General features: G+C 50.7%; 1 long non-coding RNA gene across 1 annotated transcript; it reads right to left on the minus strand.

The window, feature by feature from the left end:
- Positions 1 to 5870: 5870 nt before the first annotated feature.
- Positions 5871 to 14523, minus strand: LOC116664399. The gene is made up of 5 exons (XR_004320983.1): positions 14409 to 14523; positions 9112 to 9174; positions 7710 to 8026; positions 6987 to 7039; positions 5871 to 6633 (listed from the first exon to the last, which is right to left on the minus strand). It is a non-coding gene; the product is annotated as an uncharacterized LOC116664399 (long non-coding RNA).
- Between the last annotated feature and the right edge of the window lie 10664 nt (positions 14524 to 25187).

Here is a 25187-nt window from a genome sequence, read left to right on the forward strand (position 1 = left end):
TATGTATTTATGTTTTAAATAGCGCTTAGGCAGCAGTTTGCCATGTGGAGAAGGTGTTTCTACTCTGTTTTACAGACGAGGAAACCGACGCAGACGTTGGCTGAGTAGCTTGGCCCTGGCTGTGGGCTCGCAGCCGAGTCTGGGTCGGGCTCGGCCACCTGGGCTGAACGAGCCATCCTGGGGACTTTGCTGCTCTGGGGTCTCTTCAGTTACTCGCCACCTTTGCTGAGCACCTGCTTCTTGCCCAGGCCGTCGCAGGAGGCAGCACCAAATGCACGTGCAACCACGATGAAAACCGAAGACGTAACCTGCCTTCTCGGACCTACAAGGAAGAGCTACAGACAGAACAAAAGCACCGCTGGCTTCCTGGCGGTTCTGGAGCGTTCTCTGCAGAACGCCAGAGGAATGGCAGGACCCCAGGACCCCGCTGGGTGCAGGGGGCTGAGTCCAGGGGGGCAGACGCAGGCATTTCACCTTGGGCTCTCCCGGCTGACCCAGCTGGCCCGGAAATACTCCTATGTATGTTTGATTCAAGGGCCTGTTTTTAAAATTTAAAGACCAATAGGAAATGGAATGAGGGAGCTTTGTGGAGCTGCGTCTTTGCTTCAGCATTCTGGCTGCTGTGTGAGAGAACAAAATAGGGCTGTCTGGTGGCCCCAAACCAGAGGCACAAGCTCCCGGCCAGGGAGCCGCCGCAGAGCTAGAACATGGAGCCCGTGCGGTGAGGACGTGGGGGCTTCTGACCTCTAGGCGGCTCCCCCCTCCCCACGTACTCATACCGGGTCACGGGACACCCAAAGGAAAGTGTAGACCCTCGGCTACAAAAAAGAGGGGGAAAAAAGCATCTCTTGTGCAAAGAGTGGGAATAACCTAAAAACCACCAAGGAAACAGCCCTGGAAACCCTCCCATCCAGCCCTTCTGTGAAGACAGCCGGTGGAGAGTCAGGCAGTCTCGGCGCTGTCCCCGCACCTTCCCAGGCCCGCTGCCGCCTTCCCGGGGGAGGGAGGGGCTCCTTCCGGCCTCTGTAGGTCCTGCTAGTCCAGCCAAGGTGAGCGGGCTACACCAGAATCTCCTACGGGGCCATGTAGGAGCCCCGGGACCCCTGTGGGGCAGGAGCCGCCCCCCCCAAACCCCTGCTGACCCAGAAGTCAGTCCCCATGGAAGATTCCGCCTTGGCAGACAGGACATTATCCCTCAAGTCTCCGAAGAGCCTGCCTCCCTTTCCAGGGACATTCCTACTGTGGGAAGAGGTAAATGGCCTCTGGCCTCTGGCACCTGGTGGCCGGGCCGTTACACAGCCCTCCTCTGGGCTCTGTCATTTGCATCCACCAGCAGAAGCTGCAGCGCTCAGAAGCATGGCACCACCTGCATGGCCTTCTATTGGCTGGCGTGAGTCACAGGTCCAGCCAGGTTCCAGGCACGTGGAACAGATTTGACCTGGGGATGAGGGGCTGCAGAGGGGCGCGGATTCAGGGGAACAATTGCAGCTGTTTTTCCAAACAATCCACCGCACAGGGATTGAGGCATTTAATCTCCACAGCAACCGCACTGGTCAGAGGGGAAGAGGAGGCATAGAGAGGTTAAGTTCCTTGTTCTGCCTGGGAACAGGCAGAGCTGGGACATAAGCCGGGTCTGGGCTCTGGTGCCCTACCCTCCAGGCCTGGGCTGTGTGCTGGGGACCCCAGCCCCTACCAGCCCTCACCTCCCAGTCACCTGGAGTCGCCCTCAGGCACCTGGACATGATGGGAAGCAGGAGCTGCTGGCCTCCTCTGCTGCCCCGGAGGTTCGTTCCCTCCTCCTCCCTTCTCTTCCTCTGCAGAGGAGGCCTGTGGCCCTCCCCCGGGACCTTATCACCCCGTGCTTGGGTGTGGGGTTACAGACAGGCTGCTCCCTCAGTGGCCTCCGTCAGAACCCGTCAGTGTGCACATTAGGCTCATAAGTAATTCAGGCTGGCTGTGCTCCAGGGAGGAAGCCAGCAGCAGTGCCTCCAGCCCAGGCGGGCGTGGGCAGGCACCAGCGTGAGTAACATGCAGACGGAGAGGCGGGGAGGCAGCAGTTCATGAAGTTGTGCCTGCCCTCCCGCGCCCCAGGTGGGCTGGGGGCCGCAGAAGCTGCGTGCCTGGGCCCCAGGCGTGCACCCCGTGGCTGTGGGCTGCTCACCCAGCACCCACCCTAACACTCTCCTGCCTTACCAGCCTCCACCCCGGGGGACGGAGCGCTAAACACTCACTGCGCCAGACTCCCTTTCGGCCCGAGGTAACTCAATATCACCCTTGCAGAGCCGAGGATGGCGGAGGTCACGGCCCCGACTAGGTGAACCCCAGGAACTTCTAGCAAGGACACATCTGCAGCCTCCTTGTCATGGGAGGAAGACACCCCCCACCCTGTTTATGGGTCACTCTGTTACTTGCGGCCCAGTGCATCCTACCTGACAGTGAGAGTAACTGGAAAGGACCCACTGTGTTTTCCCTTCTGCTCATCTGGGCCAAGCACTTGGCTGGTGTTCAATTTCCTTCTGTTGCCCTGGGCACCACCTCTGTGGTTTCCTGTCCGGTTGGTTCACTTCTTAGGCCTCCAGAATTAGCCACCTGGATGTAGGGCTGCCCTCCTCCCACTGACCACCGTCAGCTTTAAGGAAAATGGGAGAAGAGAAACAGGAAACACTGCTGGAAGCTCCCCGTCCCCGCACAGCACATGGGAAACCGTTCACATCACACATGCGATGGCCCGCGGGGCAGTTCGGCTCCTGGTACTTGGCAGACTTCAATGTCCTTAAGCCTCTGGGGACAAGCTGTTAACCGCTGGGTGAATCCTTCTCATCCTCAAGCCCAGACTGCAATCTACTTCTTCCATTAGCAGGGACCAACTTGGCGGAGGAAACAGACTCTGCCACCCAGCATGTGCTGGCCCCGCCAGGTCCCCTCCCTGTCCCACAGGGGCGCAGGGTGCGGTGGGAAGGATGCAGACTGGGGGGAGCGTGGGGGGCTGGGGGCCAGGTAGGCACTGCGGGACTTTGGGCGCGTGTCCTGGCCTCCCTCACCTGCGTCCTCATCTCTAAAGCAGGTGCTTACCTGCTCTGGGTGTTGGGAGGGTTGCACGGCCGTACTCATGTGCAGAGTACAAAACACCACATGGTGTTCCTTTTGAGGGGCACAGCCCTGTCTCTGCTGCCTCCTGGGGCACTCACAATCCTTTCCTTGCATGACATTCATTTGCACAATTTTTCCTTCTCTTCCAGTAGCAGGCAGTTACTTAAGAGCAGGTTTCTCGCACTCAGTCTGTGCCTGGAAGAGAGGCGCTCAGTCCAGGTTGACTTTACAGGCAACTGAACCTCCTTCCTCCCTCCCTCCCGTTGTTGAATTATTCATCACTTATGCAGACATACACTCATCCTTCGTGTTTATCAAACACCTTACCTACACCCGGAAATCTATCTTTGATCCAGAACTCTCCCATCCAGACTCCCGCCCCAAGTGGCATTAGAAAGAGCTATGTCAGTTGTTGCCAAATCGCTTGAGAATCACCCGCAGAAACAATGAGGAGCCAGCTTTCCAGCCGCTAACATGACCTGCTTGTAATCCGCCCCCTTCCATCCCAGGCCCCCTCGTGGGTGTGATGGCTCCTGCGCTCCCGAGCCTGGAGGACTCCAGGAATCTGTTTACATCCCGAGTCCCAGAACATGTGAACTGGGGCCCCTGCCGTCACATGGTCAGATGACGTGACACTCAGAGCCCCTTGTGGAAGACTGTCAGACACAACCAGACCCCCTGCAGGACAGCACAGTCACTTTGAACTTCTTGTTTTGAGATCGACTGTGGTTTTGAAGGGTCTGCATGCCCGTGACAGCCTTCTTCAAGGCTGGGGCCCCAGTCCTCAGGGGCTGGTGACTAGGCGCAGCCCCAGAGCTTCCCCCACCCCAGACGGGGTCCTGCCCTCCCCTCCAGGGAGCTTGTGCCCGGCCAGCACCCCGGGCTTGTGTCCCTTCAGCCTCATTGCTTTTCCAATGACGTTTGCTCCTTGGGGCACGTTTAATGCCCAGAGTTGAAATAGTGAGTTAATTACACTAAATTATAAAATGGCCCTTAAACGGCCTGCCTTTAGCTGGTGAGCCAGGGGGTGAATGGATGTTTTCCGCAGAGGCTCAATTGGGAGAGAGTGGAGAATGGGGAGGGGGTGATATTTTAATTGGATTTAATAAGTGAGTGGCTAGTCCTCCCCCCAGAAAGAGTGACCTTTTGGGTCTACTTTGATATGTTGATTGGATCTTGCTGTAAGAATAATTATTGTTTACTGAGTTATTACTGTCTACTAGATTTTAAAAAAATCTAATTATTCAACCTTTTAAATCCCTATTTAAGTTGTGGATTATCTCCATTTACAGAAGGTAAAGGGGACCTCAGTTGTCTGTCACCGAAAGATGAGAATTGTCATTTCCCTCTGGACAGCATCCTATCCCCAACCTCAGCTCTGGGTTTTGGGAAGTGTCACCTCCACCCCCACTGAGAGGTGGCCCCTGCCTCCTGGAGGTTGAGTCAGGGCCCGAAGGGCAAGCCAGCAGTCCAGGCCTGGGAGGCCTGTGGGCAAACCACTTATAATAAGCCTTGTGTTATTCCTAAAGTGAAGGGCTAGAAATTGTTGATCATCACGTGATTTTTTCCCCATCTGGCAAATAAAGACCAAACATATACATATCTAGCTGAATCACTATGCTGCACACCAGAAACTAACGCAACATTGTAAATCAGCCATACTTCAATTAAGAAAAAAAAAAAAAAAGACCAAACATCTCTTTATGCAGGCCTACAAGACTCTCCACAATCTGAGCCTCTATTTCCAGACTTCCCTCGTTGCAATCTGTACTTGGGCCAAGATGCCCTGAAGGAAACTGGATTTTCTTCCTTTAGGCCTTTGTTTCGCCTCAGTTACCTTGGGAGCTTTCAACACCCACCTTCATTCTTAACTCTACTGGGTGAAGCACAACCAGCTCAGTCTGTAAGGCCACCTCCTCCAGGAAGCCTTCCGTGAGGCTCTGAGCCCTGCAGTCAGTTTCCGTGGTTCTCGGTGCTCACGTCCCCTCCTCCTCAAGTGTGTGCTGGGGTGGGGGTGGGGTGGGGGCCGCGGCTGTTACTGATCCATCTGGCCACTGGCCTTAGGCCTTTGGATGTAGATTTGAATAAATAAGTTTAAATGATGCCGATTGGATGAATATATGTCCAACATCTCAGAGGAGCTGGAAGGATGATAAGAAGAACTTTAGTCATTTACAACAAAGTTGGAAGAAGACCCCCGAAGATCCGCGTAGACGCTGGATTTGTTAATTGCCCAAAGAGGTGGCGTGTCAATAAGAAAACCCAGCCAGAAGTAGCTTTAAAGGGAAAAGGTGTTGTTTACACAAGCAGGAAAAACCGTGTCTCACGGAGCTCTGCCCGCGGCAGGGCGGTCACTTCGCAGCCCAGCCGTGTGCACGAGGACCAGGGTCTCCCCGGCTCAGCCCCACCATCCCTGCCGGTGGTCTGGCGCTTTTAATGGGGTCCCCTCTCCCAATGGCAAGACAGCTGCCACCTTTCTCAGCATCAGATGCAGACGATCATATTCAGAGTGGAAAGGGAAGTCTCCCTCACATGTTCCTTTTCATGAGAAAAATATTCTCCCAGAAGACGCTGGTAGGTCTCTCTGTATGTCTCATGGGCCAGAACTGATCACCTGCCCATGCCTGTTTGTTCATCTATTTATTTGTGTTTTTAGATAGACTTTACTTTTTAGAGCAGTTTTAGGTTCACAGCAAAATTAAAGGGGAGGTACAGAGATTTCCTGTGCCCCCTCTGCCCCCACCGGTGCACAGCCTCCCCCGTTACCCACATCCCAACCAGCGGGGTACGTTCATCACAATCCATGAACCTGCATGGAATGTCACCATCACCCAGAGTCCACGGTGCATGTTAGGGTCACTTCCTGTGCTGCGCGTTCTGTGGGTTTGGACAAATGTGTAATGACCTCCATCCACCATTACGGTCCGGTACAGAGTAACCCACTGCCCTAAAAATCTTTTATGCACCCCCTACTCAACCCTTCTTTAGTTTTTTTTTTTTTAAGAAATTTCAAATCTATTCAAAAGTAGAGGGAATAGTAACTTCAACATGCGAAGCCCTGTTTTCCAGTTTCAACGATTATCAAGATTCTGCCACATTGAATAAAGCCGTCTTTTTTCTTTATTCTTTTCTCCAATGGAGTATTTTAAAGCAAATCCCAGACATCATGTCATTTCACCCCCTACATAATTCAGTGTTCTGTTCACAGCAACGCAAAATATCATGAACGTTTCCTTACACAACCGCAAAGCCATTACTGTTCCCAAGTCTGAGCTCATCTGCTTCCTGCCCGACAGGACAGTAAATCAAGAGACGAGCTGTTGGGGCAAGGAATAGTGGCTTTATTCAGACAGCCAGCAGAGCGAGAAGATTGTGGACTAGTGTCCCAAAGAACCATCTTCCCAAGTTAAAGTTCAAGCTTCTTTTATGCTCAAAGGGAAGGGGGCAAAGTCCTGCTTCCAGCCAGACTCCAGAGGGGATGCGCCAATTTCTTCTTTTCTGCGGCCCTTCACAGGTGGGTGTGGTCAGGACATTTCCTGTGAGCTAGACAGAGGTGTCACAGCTGAAGGCTCATTGCCTGGGAGACAGGGTTCAGTCTAAGCTTAGAAGCAACATCCCTTTAGTGATTAACTTGCAGTAGAATACAAAGTTGCTTCCTTCTTACATTTCCACCTCTAACAAAATTAACACTAATTCCTGGGTGTTATCTAAAAATTGGTCCATATTCAAATTTCCCCACTTGTTTTTAAAGTACCCTTTTCCAGTTTGTTGGAATTCTAGGTTGAAAGATCTCTTAGGTCTCTTAATCTAGAGAGACTCTCCCAATCACTTAAAAACAAAAACAAAAACAAAAACAGGTGGATTGACCTGTAGAGTGTCCTGTGTTCGGGAATTACCTGTTTCCTTCCTTCTTGTGTCATTTAACTTCTTCCTTTTGCCTTCATGTTTCCTGTAAACGGAAGTTGGTTCTATAAACTTAACTGAACTCAGGCTCAAGTTTCTGGCAGTATTTCACAGATGCTGGTGTCACATGAAAAGCACACAACGTCTTGTCCCAGTTTTGCTGAAGTTAAGCCGGATCACTGGATTCAGGAAGTGGCAGCCTGATCCTTCCACGGTCACATCAGACTCAGAGCCAGTCGTCATAAAATTTATTGTCCAAATCAGGACATTTTTTTCAAGAATAAAAGACTTTTTATTTTTGAAAAATTGTACATTTGAAATTGTGTATTTCAAACAATTGAAATTGTATATTTCTAAGCACTTATGCATAGACAGGAGGAATTAATTTTATATTTGTTTATCTACAAAATAATTGCATTCAAATTGATCTGTACAATCAATGCATTCCCCATCAAAATGTCAGTGGGCTTATTTATTTTTTTTGTAGAAATTGACAGGCCAAATCTAAAATTCATATGAAAATGCAAAGGGCTTAGAACAGTCAGAACGGCTCTGAAGCAGAAGAAGGGCTGGAGGCTTTGCACTGCCTGGCCTCAAGGTGTATTATAAAGCAACAGTTATCAAGGTGTTGCCGAAATATCACCCCCGTCCCTGACCAGCCAAATAACCCAGAGACAAGGTCTTGGAGCTTAGAATAAAAGAGGCAGCTTTATTACCTTGCCGGGCGAAGTGGACTCACAGCAGGCTCGTGCCTTCAGAACTGTGAGCCCGTCTCAGGGCTGGGGCTTAGTGATGACATAGTGAACAAGCTGGGGAGAGAAGGGGGACAGCAGTCAACAGGGGTCTCTGGTGAAGCTTCCTCCAGAGTCTTGGCGAGTCTGTCCCGCATCACGGGACCATCCGGTGGTCTGGAGGGCCATCCGCCCGCGACCTTCTTCATCTGATCAGACTCATTATGCGCCAGGAGGGACTTTGGAGGGTCTGGTCACTCTCCTGAGGCTGTCGTCCGGTGACCCCCTTCCTAGGGGAATGCCTCAGAATCCAAACATGATTGTAAATGTCAATTGCCAGAGTGAGGTAAACAAACAGGAAAATTAATAACTCCAGCTCTAATTGTAGCAGTGGGCCTGGGGCTGGGGGCAGGGTCCGGTCAGTCAGAGTTGCCGACCGTTTTAAACGCAAACGGCAAGGATAAGGCCAGGAATTAGTTAGCCTGAGCGCGGCCGTTTTATTATTTCTCTTTCAGAGGCAGCAAGGGGTTGGCACTGAGATGGACAACAGAGTGACGCAATCTAGAAACAGGGCAACACTCTCATGGTTCCACTTCAAGACCACAGCTTGAACTGCATACAGATTCAACTCAACGTGGATCATATATCTAAATGGAAAACCTAATGCTGTTAAAAAGTTAGGAGATGACTGAGGAAGCTTAGGGACTTTGCGTCAGGCAGGGATGTCTTAGCTACAGCTTCAAAAGCACAGCTTGTACAAGAAAAAGATGGACAAATTGGACCTCATCAAAATCCACAACTTCTGCTGTTTGAAAGACACAGTGAAGTGAATGAAAAGCCACAGACTGGAGAAAACACTCGCAAGTGGCGTGTCTGGTAAAGGACTTGTATCCAGTGCATACAAAGGGCTACCAGACGCAAGGGTAAGACAGCAAAGGTGGGGGGAGGGTAGAAGTCAGCGTGTGCTTAGCACGCACGAGGCCCTGGCTTCTGTCCCCAGTGCCTCCACTAAGATAAATAAAGGAACCTAATTTGTCCTCTCCAAAAGATGAGAAGAGCCCAATTTTTTTAAAAAAGAGCAAATTACTTGCATATGTACTTCATCAGAGACATACAAATGGCAAATAAGTACATGAAAGCTATTCGACAGCATTAGTCATTAAGGAAATGCACATGAAGACCGCGGTGGACTCTCACCGATGAGAACGGCTGTAATTAGAGAGACGGCCGAGCCGGGGTTGGCGGATGCTCAGCAGCCGGAACCCTCGTGCACTGCTGTTAGGAGTGCAGGATGGTACAGCCCCTTTGGAAAACTGTTTGACGGTTTCTTAAAAAGTTAGGCGTATACCTAACTTATGACTCAGTCATTCCACTCCTAGGTACTTACCAATGGAAATGAAAGCTCGTGTCGGCGGGAAAACTTTTGCACAAATGTTCATAGCAGCTTTGCCTGTAAAGCCAAACAAGGAAACAAGCCAAGTGTCCGTCAACAGGCGCGGTGATAAAGCAGCTGTGTCTGCATTCAGTAGGAGGCCGGGGTGCTCACGCTCTCGATTGAAGTGGTGGCTTCACTGGGGTGTACATGTGTCAAGGTAATCGTATTGTGCACGTTACATTATGTAGAGTGTATTACATGGCAATTATACCTCAAAAAAGTTGTTTAAAAAATTAAAAATGCTTTCAAGATCAGCGGTCAGGAGGGGCAGGACTCAGGGGAGCGGGGCCCCGGGAAACTATAGAGTGATAGAAATGTTCTCAGTCTCACAGTAGCACCGAGTGACAGCTACATGGCTGTGAACAATTGCCAAATTCACCAGACTGCACACTTAAAGTGGGTGGATTTTATTGGATGTAAATTATAACTCAATAAAGCTGGGGAAAATAACACTCAAAACAGCTTATAACGAAATGGGGAAAATATAATGGCGTTATGTTACTTTCATTTCTAATAAAGTGAAAATTGTATTTACAGAGAAAAAGCCAAATTCTTTCAAAAAATAAAGATAACATTTGCTACATTAAAGCAAAAAAAAAAAAAACAAAACAGGTTCCTTCTTTGCATTGATTGTCTGGATATTAAAAAGCAACTGAGTAACTGTTCTTGGTAAAAGTTCACATTTCTTGGTAGGAAGGTTACAGCTCAGTGGTGGAGCGCAGGCTGAGCACGCGTGAGGTCGTGGGTTTGATCCCCAGTACGTACCTCTGTTAAATAAAATAATAATAATAAATAAATACATCTGGTTACCTCCCCCACCAAAAAAAAATTTTTTTTAAGTTCACACTCCTCAATCTGTTTTTTAATCTTATGTGATTTGATGCCATGTTAGTGGTATTTTCCAGAAGGATGTATGATGTTCACAGTTGCCTTATTGCTTTCAATTTTTCACAGAATTGCCTGGCGTGTTTTTCCAGAAGACATTATGTTGATAAATCTGAACTTGCTGGTGAGTTAAACGGTGTCTTCTCTGTAAACCCTGACGCTACTGGATAAATGAACAGCCTGTGTGGGTACCACCTGGCCCCGTTCTGCTCAGAGAGGGACACGGCAATGTTTTTGTAATGAAGGTGTTGATATTTAGCTCAGGTATTTTCACAGGTTCTGTGTTTTGGCTTCCATCCGGAGAATCTTCCTTTCATAAATATTTTTATAAGGCAAAATATGTCAAATAGGCATTTTTTTATGTATGATTCTTATGAATGCTTTGTCAAAATTATATGCTGAAAACGGTAGGCCTTCTCAGTTTTATTCCATTCCGATAATGCAGACACGCGTATACATGCAGGCACGTGCATGCACGCAGACACGTGCGTACAGGCAGGCGTGTGTGTACACGCAGACATGTGTATATATGCAGGCACGTGTATACATGCAGATATATGCCTGTCTATATGTGTACCTCTCCAATTAAAATAAGAGCACAGTCAAAAATCCGCCCCGTAAACAAAGATATTCCAAGGCACCATTTTGTAATCCCAAAGTCCTTCTCATACACCACTTGGGCAGGCATCATGCAGTTTGTTCAGTCTTTCTCTTTCATCTGAAGCGATACATTAAGTCTTTCTGTTTTCCATCTTGTTTTCAATAATGACAATGATTCGCCAAAAGCTTCAAAAGAAGTTTTTGGGAATCCGTTTGTTGAACAGTTTGATTAAAGATTCTGACCAAAATGCAACCCAAATCCAGAGGATCCAGTTGCTCACACAGGAATCTAGTAACACTGTAAGTCATGTAGATTGATGTGCAAATGACTTTTTCACAGCTTACGCATTTCTAAAAACTGACCAGATATGGACCTCGAAGGGAGAAAGAACATGCTGCCCTGACGAAGTCTTTCCTGTTTGTGATCGTATCAGCTTCATCACAGAAATTGTGTAGTTCAGTTTCTCTAACTCTGCATATAGAAAGGGGTTTGTAAGTTTTGATATATGCAGCTTTTATTTCAATTAGTGGTATACTGCAGCTTAAGAGTCATTTATGAATTAAGTGTTCACCACAAAAATTCCAACTATATTTCTGCTTCATACTTTCTTTTAAAAAAATCATTAATTAAGTTTATAGAGGTCTCATTGACATACAAAACTCATTAATATCTGTCACCATACATTGTTATGGTTTTTTTTCTTGTGATGAGAATTCTAAGATCTACTCTTTTAGCAACTTTCAACCCCCCCCACTTCTGACAGCCACCAACACATTCTCCATATTTATGTGCTTGTTTTTTGTTTGTTTATTTATTTATATATTTACTTATTTTGGGTTCCACATGTAAGTGAGATCATATGGTGTCTGTCTTGCTGTCTGACTTATTTCACTTAGCATAATGCCCTCCAGGTCCATCCATGTTGTTGTAAATGGCGACATTTCACTCTTCTTCGTGGCTGAGTAATATTCCGTTGTCTGTTTATTATCTATCTATCTATCTATCTATCTATCTATCTATCTCACATTTCCTTATCCATTCATCCATCAGTGGACACTTAGGTTGTTTCCATATCTTAGGTATTGTAAACAATGCTGGGATGATCAAGAGGGTACACAAATCTTTTCAAGTTTGTGTTTTCTTTTCTTTGTTTAATACCAGACATGGGATTTCTGGATCATATGACAGTTCTATTTTTAATTTTTCTGAGGAATCTCCACACTGTTTTCCGTAGTGGCTGCCCCAATTTACATCCCTGCAAACAGTGCACAGGGGCTCTCTTTTCTCCACATCTTCACTAACACTTGTTATTTCTTGTCTTTATAATAGCCAAGCTCCATACTTTCTTAATTTAATAATAACACATTTTTACCATGACGCTGTGTGACCTCAGCATGTGTATTTGTTTTATCTCAATGAAAACAAGTAGTGACATCATTAATATTGACTATTTAGTTGAGTCTGCATTTATATCTTGCATTTTCAAAAACACCACGGGACCCATCTTCAACAGAATAAATGTTCGAAGCTTTACTTGTATTTAATGATTTGAATAAGAATTAAGCAATTTTTAAAATTAGCTTAATTGGCTTTTCTATTTGAAACACCTGATAACACAGGTGGCAAACTGGCGTCAGTTCACGGTTGGTGAAACTCTCCTGCTGGTGGAGCCGACACGGTAACAGCTATCACTTCATCTTTAAGAGCACAAGCAAACTTGAAGTTGAAATGAGCACAGTTAATTAGAATGGCCATTTGCTCTAAATGAAGTCACACCTCACAGAGTGAAAGCCACACTCCACTGACTGTGATCAGCCTTTGTCTTTGCTGGTCTCCAAAGAATGATGCTCACAGACGTAGTAAACAATCTTATGGTTATCAGAGGGCAAGGGGGCGGGAAGGGATAAACTGGGAGTTTGCGATTTGTAAATATTAACTACTACATATAAAAATAGATAAACAAGTTTCTGTGTGTGCTGTATGTAGAGCACAGGCAACTATACTCAACATCTTGTAGTGACCTTCGACGAAAAGAATGTGAAAACACATGTGTGCACGTACATGCACGGCTGAAGCGTTGTGCTGCACACCAGAAACTGGCACATTGTGACTGACTGTGCTTCACAAAAACAAAGAAAGAGGGACTTTGGAGTGAGCGCTGACTTACTCAGCAGACCTGTGCCTTCTGCTTCTCACATGATCAGTGATGTCACTGGATGTGGAGGTGGTCACTCAGACGTATGGCACCTGTAATACCACCGTCACAAATAACAACAGTGACGGTTATTTGCCCCGCAGTGGAGAGATTATAACCAGAGGTGAAGGTCTTGTCTCTGAGCCCCACCCCAGTGTGACAGACGCAGGGTGGAGAGTTCAGCACTGTGACGCTGGGGTTGGATAATTGTTTGGGGTGTCCTGTGCACTGCGGGGTGTTGAGCAGCATCCTGGCCTCCACCCACCAGGTGCAGAGTGTCCCTCCACCTGGATGCGACAACCAGTGCTGTCTACAGACACTGGCCATGCCTCTGGGCGACGGGGTTGGGGGACAAAGGGAACAGCTGCGGTAGACAAATCTGTGGCTCTGTCTGAGCTGTTTCCCCTTTAGTAAAAGGGGAGGCAGGACCGTTCTTCTGTGTCACTCATGGGGAGGGGGTGCAGGGAGGGTGCAGTGGTTCACAGAGTTCCCTGCTGGAAGGCGGGGTTCCCAAGGGCCCGAGCATACGCCAGCACAGATGACAGATGGGGGCCCAGCCACTTCTCCTGTGGGCGCAGTGACCGCTCCTGCCTGGCCCCCGACCCTGCCCCACCAACGCTGCCCTGACCTGGTAGATGACAGATGCCTCTGGCTGGCTCGCCTCTCGTTGGTGCTGGAAAGGCACCTGCCTTACGCTCTGACAGTCAGTCAACACAAGCCAGCTGCACACACTGGGCGCTGGCTGTTACGAGGGTCCTGAAAGTTTAAGGTGCAACCCACGCTCCCCCAATTCACCATCTAGTCAGGGAGACAGAGAAGACGCATGCATAACAAGAGCGCATGAGGGAGAGGGTGTGTTTCAGCTTCCTTCACTGCTGTCCAGCACCCAGGGCATGCCTGGCACACAGCAGGTGCTTAGCAAAGATCACGGGAGGAGTGAAGGAGCTCCGGGGAAGAGCACAGTGAGAAGGGTGGCCCCAAGGCGGGGGCCTGCCCGCCTCCGGTCCAGCGCCACCTTCTCCCTGACCAGCCGGCCTTCAGAGACGCCTGGTGAGGCTGGCGGGGCTCTCCTCATGGACTGCGGGCCCTGCCGCAGTGGCACAGATGCCCCCTTCCCTCTCCATGCACCACCGACACTCACACCACTTGGAAATGGCGGTGGCTGTGAGGTCCGGAGGCTGGTCCTGCCAACAAACGTGCTTCCAAAGAAGCAGGTGCGACTGTATCTAACTTCGATTTTTCACATTCTGATGACGGCACTTTAGCACCGCTGGTTTCCTTCGGAACCCCACAGGTGCTGTCTTAACACGTTAGCCTGAGAAATATTCACGGCCTGAAAAGGTCAGGAGCCCCCACTCAACATCAGAGCCATCTCCGCTCCGCGCCCCCTTGTAGCTGGGGGCCGCCCTCCTCCCTCCCAGCCGCCTCGTCCCACCCCTCCAGGCGGTAACCAGCCGTCTGCCTTTTCACAGAGCGCTGCGCCTTACAGAACAGTCCAGCCCCACCCAGGAAGCCAAGGCCTCTGGGAGCTGCCCGCCCCTCACCCACCGTCACCCTGGTCAGATTTACCTGGTACTCGTCCCCAGGAACTCCCATTTCATACGGATGAAAGCTTAGCAACCCATAGTCGAAGCTGGGGTGGGATCGGCCAAGCCTGGGAGGGCCCGAGGAGCCAGGCCTGCTCCCCCCGCCGGGTCCTTTCTGGGCTCGCTTTTCCCCTCTAGAAACAGAGGCCCAGCCCTGTTTTCTTGGCTCACAGGCCATGTCAGCGGTGAGGTCATCCTTGGAGCGCCCCAAGAAGATGGAGAAGATGCTATTACAACCTTATCAGATCCTTTCCCTTGCGGTGCTGGGAGTCCCCAGGCGCAGCCCAGGCTGGGGCCTGCTCCCCACCGCCCAGAGGGGACAGGTGGAGGAGGCGACTCAGAGGGCTCACCCTTCTGACTCCACGGACAGCCCCTGAGTGAGGGACGCCCCTCAGCTCCTTTGGGGGGGTGCGCTTCCCCTCCGTGGTCTGACCTATTGGCTCCGTCACTGCTTCCTGACATCAGGGGTGGCCCAGGTGAGCACAGGTGTCCAAGGGTGTCCCACCTGGGGAGGCTGTGGCGGGCAGGAGGAGAGCCCAGCTTTGGGGCCTGCAGATCTGCGCTCCCAGCCGGGGATGGCCGGCTCCCGGGCCTGGCTCAACCTCAGTTTCCCCAAGTGTAGAACAGGGCTGGTTCCCACCTTGGGTGGGGTTACATGTGCAGCGCACCTGGGGAGCCCCCAGCTCGTGAGGCTTGGTATAGAGGCCTTTCCTTCCACCTCGATGGAAGGGTGGTGAGGACCAGCCAGCTGTCTGAGGCCTACTGGGCGCCCTGTCCAGTGCAGATGCAGGACCCCAGCAGAGGCTGGGCCTGCTTGAACTGCTTCTGTGACAGCACTGGCCGGCAGGGTCCAGGCTGGGATAGCCTGGGACTCGGGACAGTCAGTCCTTCTGCAGTGGCAATGAGTCAGCCTGCTAACTGCTGCCGGTGGTCAGCGATGTTTGTCAACACCTGACCCCCCGCCAGGGGGCCCTTCCTTGACTGTCTGAGGGGCGCCCACCCCAGAGGGAGTTTGGGGCCCTATTCATGGAACAGCCGGGCACTGAGGGCAGCGCCCTGTAGCCTCCCGTGCGGGGCGAGGTCCCACAGGCCCTGAAGCAGGTGTTCCTGTGACATCAAGACACGAATCCCACCCCACAGAGACGCCCACGCCTTCCACGTCTGCCCACCGACACCCGAGCGCTTTGGGGCCCCTAGAACACACCAAGGTCATTACAGCTGCATCTTCCATTCTCCACGTGGCAACACCTCCCGCGCGGGAGGAAGTACTCCGAGCGGCTGGAGTTGGCTCGTCCTCGTGGTTCTCACACCAGAACCTTCCTTTCCAACTGCTGCCCTGGCTTTCCGCGCTTGCGGGAGCCAGCAATCACCACCAGGGAGCACGGACAGAGACGCTCAAGAGCTCGGACAAAGCTCACAGGCCTTGCTTGGAAAGGGGGTGACACGTCGGACTGCTTTGGAGAGATGGAGCCGCCGTGTCAGGGGACAGGCCTGGAGGGGGCTTAGGCGCAGAACGTCCAGGTAGCTGCTTCTTCCTGACAGTCCTGCTCCAGGGAAAACCCCTGCCTCCCTCCTGTTTCCTCGGGCGCTCACCTCCCCTAGGTGCTGCGCTCACTGCTTTCACAGGGTCTGTTCTCCCCAATTCTCAGCGACCTTTTGGAAAGGTCTGATTACTATCCCATTTGACAGACAAGGAGATTTGGGGGGGTGAACTCTCTGCCGGAGGCCCGGTGGAGCTGGTGTTGGTGGATTCGCGCCCAGGCCCGTGGGACACCTGCCTCCCTGACTCCTACACTCTGCTCCCCGCCCCCCAAACCTGGCCAGCCGTGGGGGTCACACTGCTGTGGCTGCGCCTGCTAACACAGGAAGGAGGCTCTGGGCCCCGCAGGTGGAGCTGGCCCAGAGATGGGGGTTCCATGAGTGGGACTCCCCGGGGTGCTGATCTGATCTGGGAAATGGACCAAGGCTGACGTCACATCCCATCTCACATTCCTTTCCTTAAATCCTGTGGCCCTGGCTGACATTCCTGTCCCACTTCAGGTTTCCGATAAGGAGACACTTCCGGTCCTCTTTGTGCTGGGAGTTTGGGATTTGCAGGTACACACCACTATATACAAAATAGATACACAGCAAGGCCCTCCTGTATAGCACAGGGAACTATATTCAATAGCTTGTAATAGCCTATAATGAAAAGAATATGAAAAGGAATATATATGTATAACTGAATCACTATGCTGTGCACCAGGAATTAACACAACATTGTAAACCAACTATACTTCCATTAAAAACAGAAGGCACAGCTGCGTACACATTTATCTGTGCACAGGGGGCTTTGGGGGTGGGGCCAATGTGCAGGTGAGGGTTTGTCGTGAGTCAGGTGACTTGGAGAGAGAAATAGATTCCGCTGAAATTCTCCGTGCAGCTCACCAGAGCAGCTGTTTCTGCAGAAGAGGGCTGGGAAGGATGTGGGCGGGCACATCTGTCCTCTGCTCACGCCCATGACCGAGCCGCCCACCTACGTCCACCTGCGGACTGGCTTTTCATCTTATGTTACTTTCTGAGAGCCCCCAGCCTCACACGAAGGGTCAGAGGAACGACCTCCCCCACCCCCGTGGGGATGAGATTGTGAATTCTGGGAGAGGACACACAGGGCTGATGGAGGTACTGACGCCTGGTGACTGCTCCCCACCCTCCCACCAGGGCTGCCTGCCTGCAGGGCTCACTCCACCCTCTGTAAGAGCCTCACTCGGCCTGTCCACGTGCATGTGACAACATTCCAGCAGTTATGATATTTGTCATATGCTGGTGGCAGGGTGGGGGTGGGGTGCAATGAGGAAACCAAATCTGCTCCCTCCTGGGGACACTGACAGCTGGAACCAGCAGGAAAACCTCCAGGAGCTGCAATGCCTGGCCGGCCCCGGGGCAGAGACTCAGATTCTGGGGCGTCTGTGAGAACCATCAGGGAGGCGCCCCATGCTGCAGCCTCCCCAGCGGCAGCTGAAGGGAATGCAGATGGTCTGGGGCCCTGACTTGGAGAAAAGTCTGTGCCTTGGGTGTGAGAGAAAGAAGAGCAAACAGCAGAGCGGTCGGTAGAGTGGGAGTCCATTTTTGGAAACAAAACCTCAAAACGACCCAGTATTCACATGCACGTGTGTGTCTGCACAGCCCGGGTCGAGATCCGCCTGCAGACGGGTCACCGAGGGGAGTGGGGGTAACAGGGACACAGGCGAGGACTTAATTTTTTTATTTTATGTGTTTCTTGATTGTTTGAACCTTAAAAACAAATATGCAGATCTTCCAAAATTTTGTTTTTAATTGCCACCCCCACCTCCAAAAAAATACAAAGAGAGGTTCTCGAATGACTCTGACAATCAACCAAGGTTGGAAATGGTCAGTTTCTACCCCGAAGTCTGGGCCTAGCCAGGGTATGCCAACTGGCTGTCCAGGAGGAGGACAAGGCGGGGGTGTCTGCAGACAGGTGATTGTGAGACTGATCTGCCCGACCCAACGGTCCCGGCGGTCTGGTCCTTCCTGGTGGATAACAAGTGAATTCACATGTCTTTGCTCAGCGGGCGCCCATCCTCCAGTCACCGCAGGCCCTGCCCCGTGGCTGGCGCCCCTGCCCGGCCCCTGTGGGTGTGGAGGGTGAGGCAATTCCACCACCCCGTACACAGGGGAGCCCCTGAGCTGCCACCAGCACTCAGGGTCACCACCAACAGCTGCCGCTCCCCACCCCGATCCCCTCTGCTCGCAGCCACCACCACCCCCGTGTGCCTTCTCCGCAGCATGGTCCTTGGTGAACAGGAGCTGCCAGACGTGACCCCCGCTCCCAGCAGCCCTCAACTGGGCACTTCCAGGCTGACACTAAACCACCAGCCCGCGGTCTCAAGGACAGACAGGGCTCAGGGAAGATTTTACCCACGCCTTTCACAGCCTCCTTCTCCCCCACCCATTTCCTCTCTCTCCCAGCCATTTCCACAGCGCACTCTGTCCAGAAAGCAAGTGCGTGGTCCCGCCTGGGCTCTGGGTTAGGGGCGTGGCCCAAGGAAGTGACTCTAAAGATGGGTTCCAGGGTGGGATTCTGTGGGGCAGCAGCGAGAATCCCGACACGTGTGAGCTGGAAGATTGACAGCCCGGCTGTCGGGAGCTTCAGCCTGGCCGGCTCTATTACTCAGCAGTTTACATAAAAGATGGGCGCCTTTACAGAGAGCCCCGTCTCCGCAGCAGGCAGAGCCCGAGGACCAGGACAGGACTTAACCTGGGGAACGAGAAGTGACAGGGGCAAGGCCATTCCAGTTGCAGCTCAGAACTGCCCTTTATCTGAAAGGCAGTGCTTGGGGGGGAGGCTTTCTGGGCCTTGGGAGAAACACCATCTGCCCATGGGACGTGGCCAGACAACGGCATTTCCACCAATGGACTATTATCCAGCCGTAAGAAGGAATGAAGTTCTGACCCGTGGTGCGAGGGATGGACCTTGAGGTCATTATGCTCAGTGAGAGAGGTGGACACAAAAAGCCACATACATACGATTCCGTTTATAAGGCATGTCTAGACTAGACAAATCCATGCAGGCGGGTGGTAAACAGATGAGTGGGTCCCTGGGTGATGCAGATATTCTAAAGTTGACTGGAGGGATGGCTGCACACCTGTGATTACACTAAAAATCATTGTATTGTATACTTTAAATGGGTAAATTGTGTGGTATGTGAATTACATCTCAATAAAACTGTTTTTGAAAAAGTTGTGGAATAAAAAGTGAAAACAGTAACCACGAAAACACACCCCCCATGTGAATGTGCTGAGGGGTACTGGCGCCTCAAGTCAGACGCAGACTGGTTTCTCTCATCTGAAACCACATGTGCGCCCCAGTGCTCACAGCAGCACTGTTTACATCAGCCAAGACATGGAAACGGCCTAAATGTCCATCAGCAGGTGACTGGAAAAAGAAGTTGTGGTATATTTCTACAGTGGAATACTACTCAGCTATTAAAAAGGAATGAAATAATGCCACTCGCAAGAGCGTGGATGGATCTGGAGATCATTATTCTAAGTGAAGTAAGCCAGAAAGAGAAAGAAAAGTACCATATCATATAACTTATATGTGGAATCTGAAAAAAAGACACAAATGAACTTATTTACAAAACAGAAACAGACTCACAGACATAGAAAACATAGTTATGGTCTGGGGTGGAAGAGGGTGGGAAGGGTTAAATTAGGAGTTCAAGATTTGCAGATACTAACTACTATATATAAGAGAGATATACAAGTGTCTTCTGTACAGCACCGGGAACTATATTCAATATCTTGTAGTAACCTTTCATGAAAAAGGATACAAAAAGGAATATATGCATGTACATGTATGACTGAAACATTATGCTGCACACCAGAAATTGACACAACACTGTAAACAGACTGTACCACGATTAAAAAAGAAATCTTAGGCTATCTTCAAAAAAAAAAAAAGAATTGTTCCAAAAAATGATTTTACTATTAAAAAAATTATAAACAATTGAAAACCAAAATAAGGGAAAATATTTGTGGTCTGTGAAAAAAATTATGTAACTTTATATATTGCATGATCCCATTTGGCAGAAACATTTATTTGTCGTTTTTACAAGCTAAATTTTAAGCAAAAACAACAACAAAAAGTCAGCAGTACAACATTAAAAAAATAAACAGTTTGAAAACAATGTTTGAATTTAGAAATACAATTGGAACCCAGGTTCGGCCCTCATTGCCCTTGGTTCCAGTGGCCATGGCCTTGGACAAGTCTGTTAGAAACCAGCGCAGCGCGAGGAGGGGGAGGGAGGGGATCTCACACGCCCCGCGGGGTCAGCGTTCTGAGGCTCCTGACTGTAGAGCTTACGGGAAACGCGCTGTTTCCACCATCCAGCGCTTGTGGGATGGAAGAGCATCCGACGTGGATTCAGAAAATCTGGATTTTTACTGTCCGTTTGACCTGGAGCAAGTTCCTCCTGCTCAGCTGGGTGACCTGAACTAGGCAGCCTCCGTCCGAGCTCACGGGGCTCCGGTGAGGATGACGAGGGAAGGAGTGGAGGCAGCTTGAAGGTGTCCAGGGAGGGGGACGAAGCGTCCCCCGCAGGGTCACAGGGACTAGGTTTTCATCCAGGGACATTTTGGACCCACTCTGCCTCCACTCCTCATGCGTCGGTGTCGCCCTATGAGGAAAACAATCTGTTTTTACCGTGTTTTCTAACACGTGTTTATCACACGGAGGCCAAGCAGGAGAGACTCGTGACTGCGTACCAGGCTCCTCAACTGGCCTTGACTCATGTGCCCTGGGCCGGATCCTTTGAACTCCCAGGGATGTTGGCCCTGGTCCCCTCCGGTACGTCTGGCTCTATGCGGCCCACACACCTGCCCGTGCGCCGAGCCTTCTCCGTGGGGCAAGCAGGAGGTTCACAGAGGAGCAGCCCCTTCCTCCATGGTGCTCAGCTGCACAAACTTGCATCTCCACGGAACAGGCAAAACACAGACTCTCCCCTCCTCTGCCCTCCCCTCATCCATTCCTAAGACCTATAGTGCCTACAACCTGCTGCTGGGGTCTGAACACTAGGGGCCCCGTGCTCAGAAGGACCCCCAGCTTGGATTAAAACTTTGCTGTCGATGTCCTGAAATTTCTAGTACTTTGTGAACAAGGAGCCCCACGTCTGTAGTTGGCACTGGGCACTGCAGCCTCAGTAGCTGCTCCTGCCTGCCGCCCGTTCCTCCCCGGCTCCCCGCATGATTCTGTCCTCACCTCTGCAAGGATGAGGTGTGTCATCAGCAGTGAGCCTTGCGGGGCAGAAGGAGGTAACAACGGAACAATCAGCAGGTAGAGGACCAGGTCTGGGGCACGTGGAGGGTGTCCCGCCTCATCCCTTTATCCTTCCTTCCAAAATCTGGGAAAGAATAGGGATCCATGCCTTGCTTTGCAAAAAGCAAGGGAGAAACGGCTCTCTGGTCTTCTGATTTGGCCACATTTCTGAAGCACAACAAGGGGTAAACATGATGGTCCCACGTTGATCTCAAAATACTTTACAACTTTAGAACGCCTTAGAATCTCTCTCCTTTCCCTGTGTTCATTCTCTGGGCTTTGCAGCCAGGAATGGAGGTGAGGGGGAGTGAGCAGTTCAGGTCCTGTGTCCTAGAGGCCCCTCCCCAAGCCGGGACTCTGGCCTGGGGTCTGGGGTGGGGGTCGGGGCTCCCCCCAACTCCCCCCATCACCGCTGTCCCTTCCTTGTGACTGAGGGTCCCCAGGAAGACTTCCTCCTGAAGGCTGCTGCTCTGGTCCAGGGCTCAGTCCCTGAATGCAGTCTTTGAAAGTCACTCTTAGTCACTGAAATCTGAGACACAGGAGCTGATAAATATCTTATTAGTTTATAAAACAGTAATTCTAAAACCAAAAAGAAATAAATTTTTTAACACTTTCTCATTAGTTCTTACTAGATCCTTAGACAAAGCACCCATTTATAAACGGCTTAAGACTTAAACTCAAATCAGATGATCTTAGACCTAGGGCACTGCCTGTAATTCACAGGTGAAGAAAGAGAGGACAGACCAGAGAGGTGAAGTAACTTGCTCAGATCACACAGCCAGCAGCAGAGCCAGGGCTGGAACCCAGTTCTTCTAGTTCTTGGGCTGGGGGAGAAGGAGATGGGTCCTGACCCGGAGCAGTTAGCTGGAAGGGAGACTCCGGGTGAGAGGCAGGCAGTGCAGGAGATCCAGCCGTGGGCCCAGGGACTCATGGGGTACCTCCGAGGCCACAGGGAGTCCTGGCCCCCTGACAGTGCTAAGAGGCAGGAGGGAAGGAGGTCAAGGATGGAACCAGTCTGTATTTGTTTATGTCTATTTTTGTTTAAAGATACTTTATTTAACATACATTGCTTTTCTTCTTCTTTTTTTAAATTGAAGTACAGTCAGTTTACAATGTGTTCATTTCTGGCGCACAGCATCATGTTTCAGTGATACATATACATACAAACATATGTTCCTTTTCATATTCTTTTTCACGATAGGTTACTATAAGATACTGAACATAGTTCCCTGAGCTGTGCAGTAGAAACTTCTCATTTACCTATTTTATACATAGTAGTTAGTATCTGCAAATCTCGAACTCCCAGTTTATCCCTCCCCATCCCTTTTCCCCCCTGGTAACCATAACTTTGTTTCTATGTCTGTGAGTCTGTTTCTGTTTGGTAAATAAGTTCATTTGTGTCTTTTTTTTTAGTCCACATATAAGTGATTATCATATTGTATTTTTCTTTCTCTTTCTGATTTACTTCACTTAGAATGATTTCCAGGTCCATCCATGTTGCCGCAAATGGCATTATTTCAGTCCTTTTTATGGCTGAGTAGTATTCCATTGTATAAATATACCACAACTTCTTCATCCAGTCATCTGTCGATGGACATTTAGGTTGTTTCCATGTTTGGCTGTTGTAAATAGTGCTGCTGTGAATATTGGGGTGCATGTATCTTTTCAAATTGGAGTTCCCTCTGGATACATGCCCAGGAGTGGGATTGCTGGATCATGTGGTAAGTCTATTTTTAGCTTATTGAGAAACTTTCACACTGTTTTCCATAATGGCTGCACAAAACTATATTCCCATTCACAGTGTAGGAGGGCTCCCTTTTCTCCAAGCCCTCTCCAGCATTTATGGACTTTTTAATGATGGCCATTCTGACTGGGTGAGGTGATGCTCATTGTAGTTTTGATTTGCATTTATTTGAGCAATTCCTGAATGAGGTCTTTTCACTTGGGGCTTTTGAAAAACAAAGACATTTCAGAGAAGAAGTCAATATTTTGGCTGAAATACTTAAAAGGTTATGTAACAATGAAAAGCCTGTGAGTGGTTCTGGTCCCCGTGATACAAGGGTTGATCCTGGGGCCTGACGCTCCCTTCCACGGATACCTGGGAAGCACTTCTGGCTGGAGGAGGGGCGGAGGCGTCCAGGTGCCGGGGGCTTCCTCCTGGCCCTGGGGTCTTCTTCCTGACTCCCTCCGCTCTCTCCCGGTGCTCGTGGTTTGCTCATGTCCTGAATAATGAACACTCATTTTCTGCTCCTCCCATCAGTACTGCCATTCCCCGTCTCTTGGCCTGGAACATCCTGGACACATCACCCAACAGTGGCATCATTTTACCTTGGATTTTCACCGACAGATCTTGTTGACAACATGACTTTGGTGTCGTAAATGTGGAGCCAGCCAAAGCCATGAGGATGTACTATGTCTGAGGGGAGGCCCCTTTGCCCTGTTAGACTGGAAGGTGAGAAAGAAAGCTGTCTGGTCGACTCTGACACACGGGTGATGCCTGGTCTGGTGTCCCCAGCCGTTGGCCTCCGTCTGTGGTCTAGGATGGCAGCCGCACTACAGCCAGAAGGAGGCAGGACAGGAAAGGAGGCCGCGTCCACCGCCCCAACCATGTAGGCACTGCCCATTCTGTGTCCACTTCCATCCCACGGCCAGATCTTGGTCACAGGGAGGGGGGTGGGGGAACTGCATTTTTATTCTGCCTGGCAGTACGTCCAGCCAGGAAGTGGAGGGTGGTGATGACAGAGGAAGGAGACGGGACAGTAAGGGAACTGCCACCGGGGAGGTGTGGGCTTCAACCGGACGGAGGTGGGGGGCGAAGGAAACACAGGGGCCTGGGTGCCAGACTGCCCAGGCACTGGTGCCTCTGTGACTCTAAAAGGCTCAGCATGGCCACCTGTGTATCCGGGAAAGTTCAGATCTGGGGTCCAAGTTGAAAGTCTCCAGTTAATAAGCAGTTTTACCCTCTAGGAGGAAAACCCCAGTCTGCCTAGGAAAGTAAAATTATTTTCTTACTTGGCAAGAGTCTTCAAAAACTAGGAAGGCCTAGAAGTCAAGATGGAAATGATGGAGCAACTTTAAGCCCCTGGAGCTCAGGGAAGGGACCGTGTCTGTGACAACGCTCTACTGCAACTCCTAAGGAACTGGTTTCTGGAAGGTCCTTTCTAGGGGTAAAGACGATGAAGTTATAACAACTCAGAAAGGTCACCGCTAAGGTGCCTAACTTGGGTATTTTTTTCCAGAGCTGTTTTATTGCTTTCAGTTTGTAGAACTTGGGGACTGTTTCCATTTGTACGGAAAAAAAAAGACAGCGACAGACACGATTCAGTGAACATTCAGGCTGCCTTGCTGGTGGCCCTGTGACCAACAGAAACACTAGCCGGCCTTCAGGCCGGGCAGGACACGGGAGCAGTGTGTTCCCTCTGATGCTATCTGACCGCCCCGATGGCCCCACGTGAGGTGGGCCGGTGGGGTTGTTGTTCCTCCTGGGGTTTCCAGGAAGATGCGGGCTTTCTCACAACCCTGTCTTCAAGCTCGGAGAAGCCCCTGGAACTCCTCCTGGCCCTTTTCTACAGCTCTTCCCCCCACCCCTTCCAGCGGCCCCCTAGGATGGGTTCTTTCCCTCTGCATCTTCATTACGTCTGCTGAAAAGACAGAGTCAATGGAGGTCTGCGCTTGCACCATTATAATATAACGCCCACCACAGTGGGGGCTCCCCCAGAGCAGCACCCCAACCATGAGCCTGGCCCTGCCCATGGGGAACACAAGTCCCTGCTCGGGAGGCTATGGGGGCATGGGGGGCTGTGGGGGCGGGGGGGCTGTGGGGACGGGGGGGGCTGTGGGGGCATGGGGGGGGCTGTGGGGGTGCGGGGGGGGCTGTGGGGGCGGGGGGGCTGTGGGGGCATAGGGGGGCTGTGGGGGCGTGGGGGGGCTGTGGGGGCGGGGGGG

The sequence above is a fragment of the Camelus ferus genome, chromosome 1 (genome assembly GCF_009834535.1).
Source record: "Camelus ferus isolate YT-003-E chromosome 1, BCGSAC_Cfer_1.0, whole genome shotgun sequence".
NCBI classification, from domain to species: Eukaryota; Metazoa; Chordata; class Mammalia; order Artiodactyla; family Camelidae; genus Camelus; species Camelus ferus.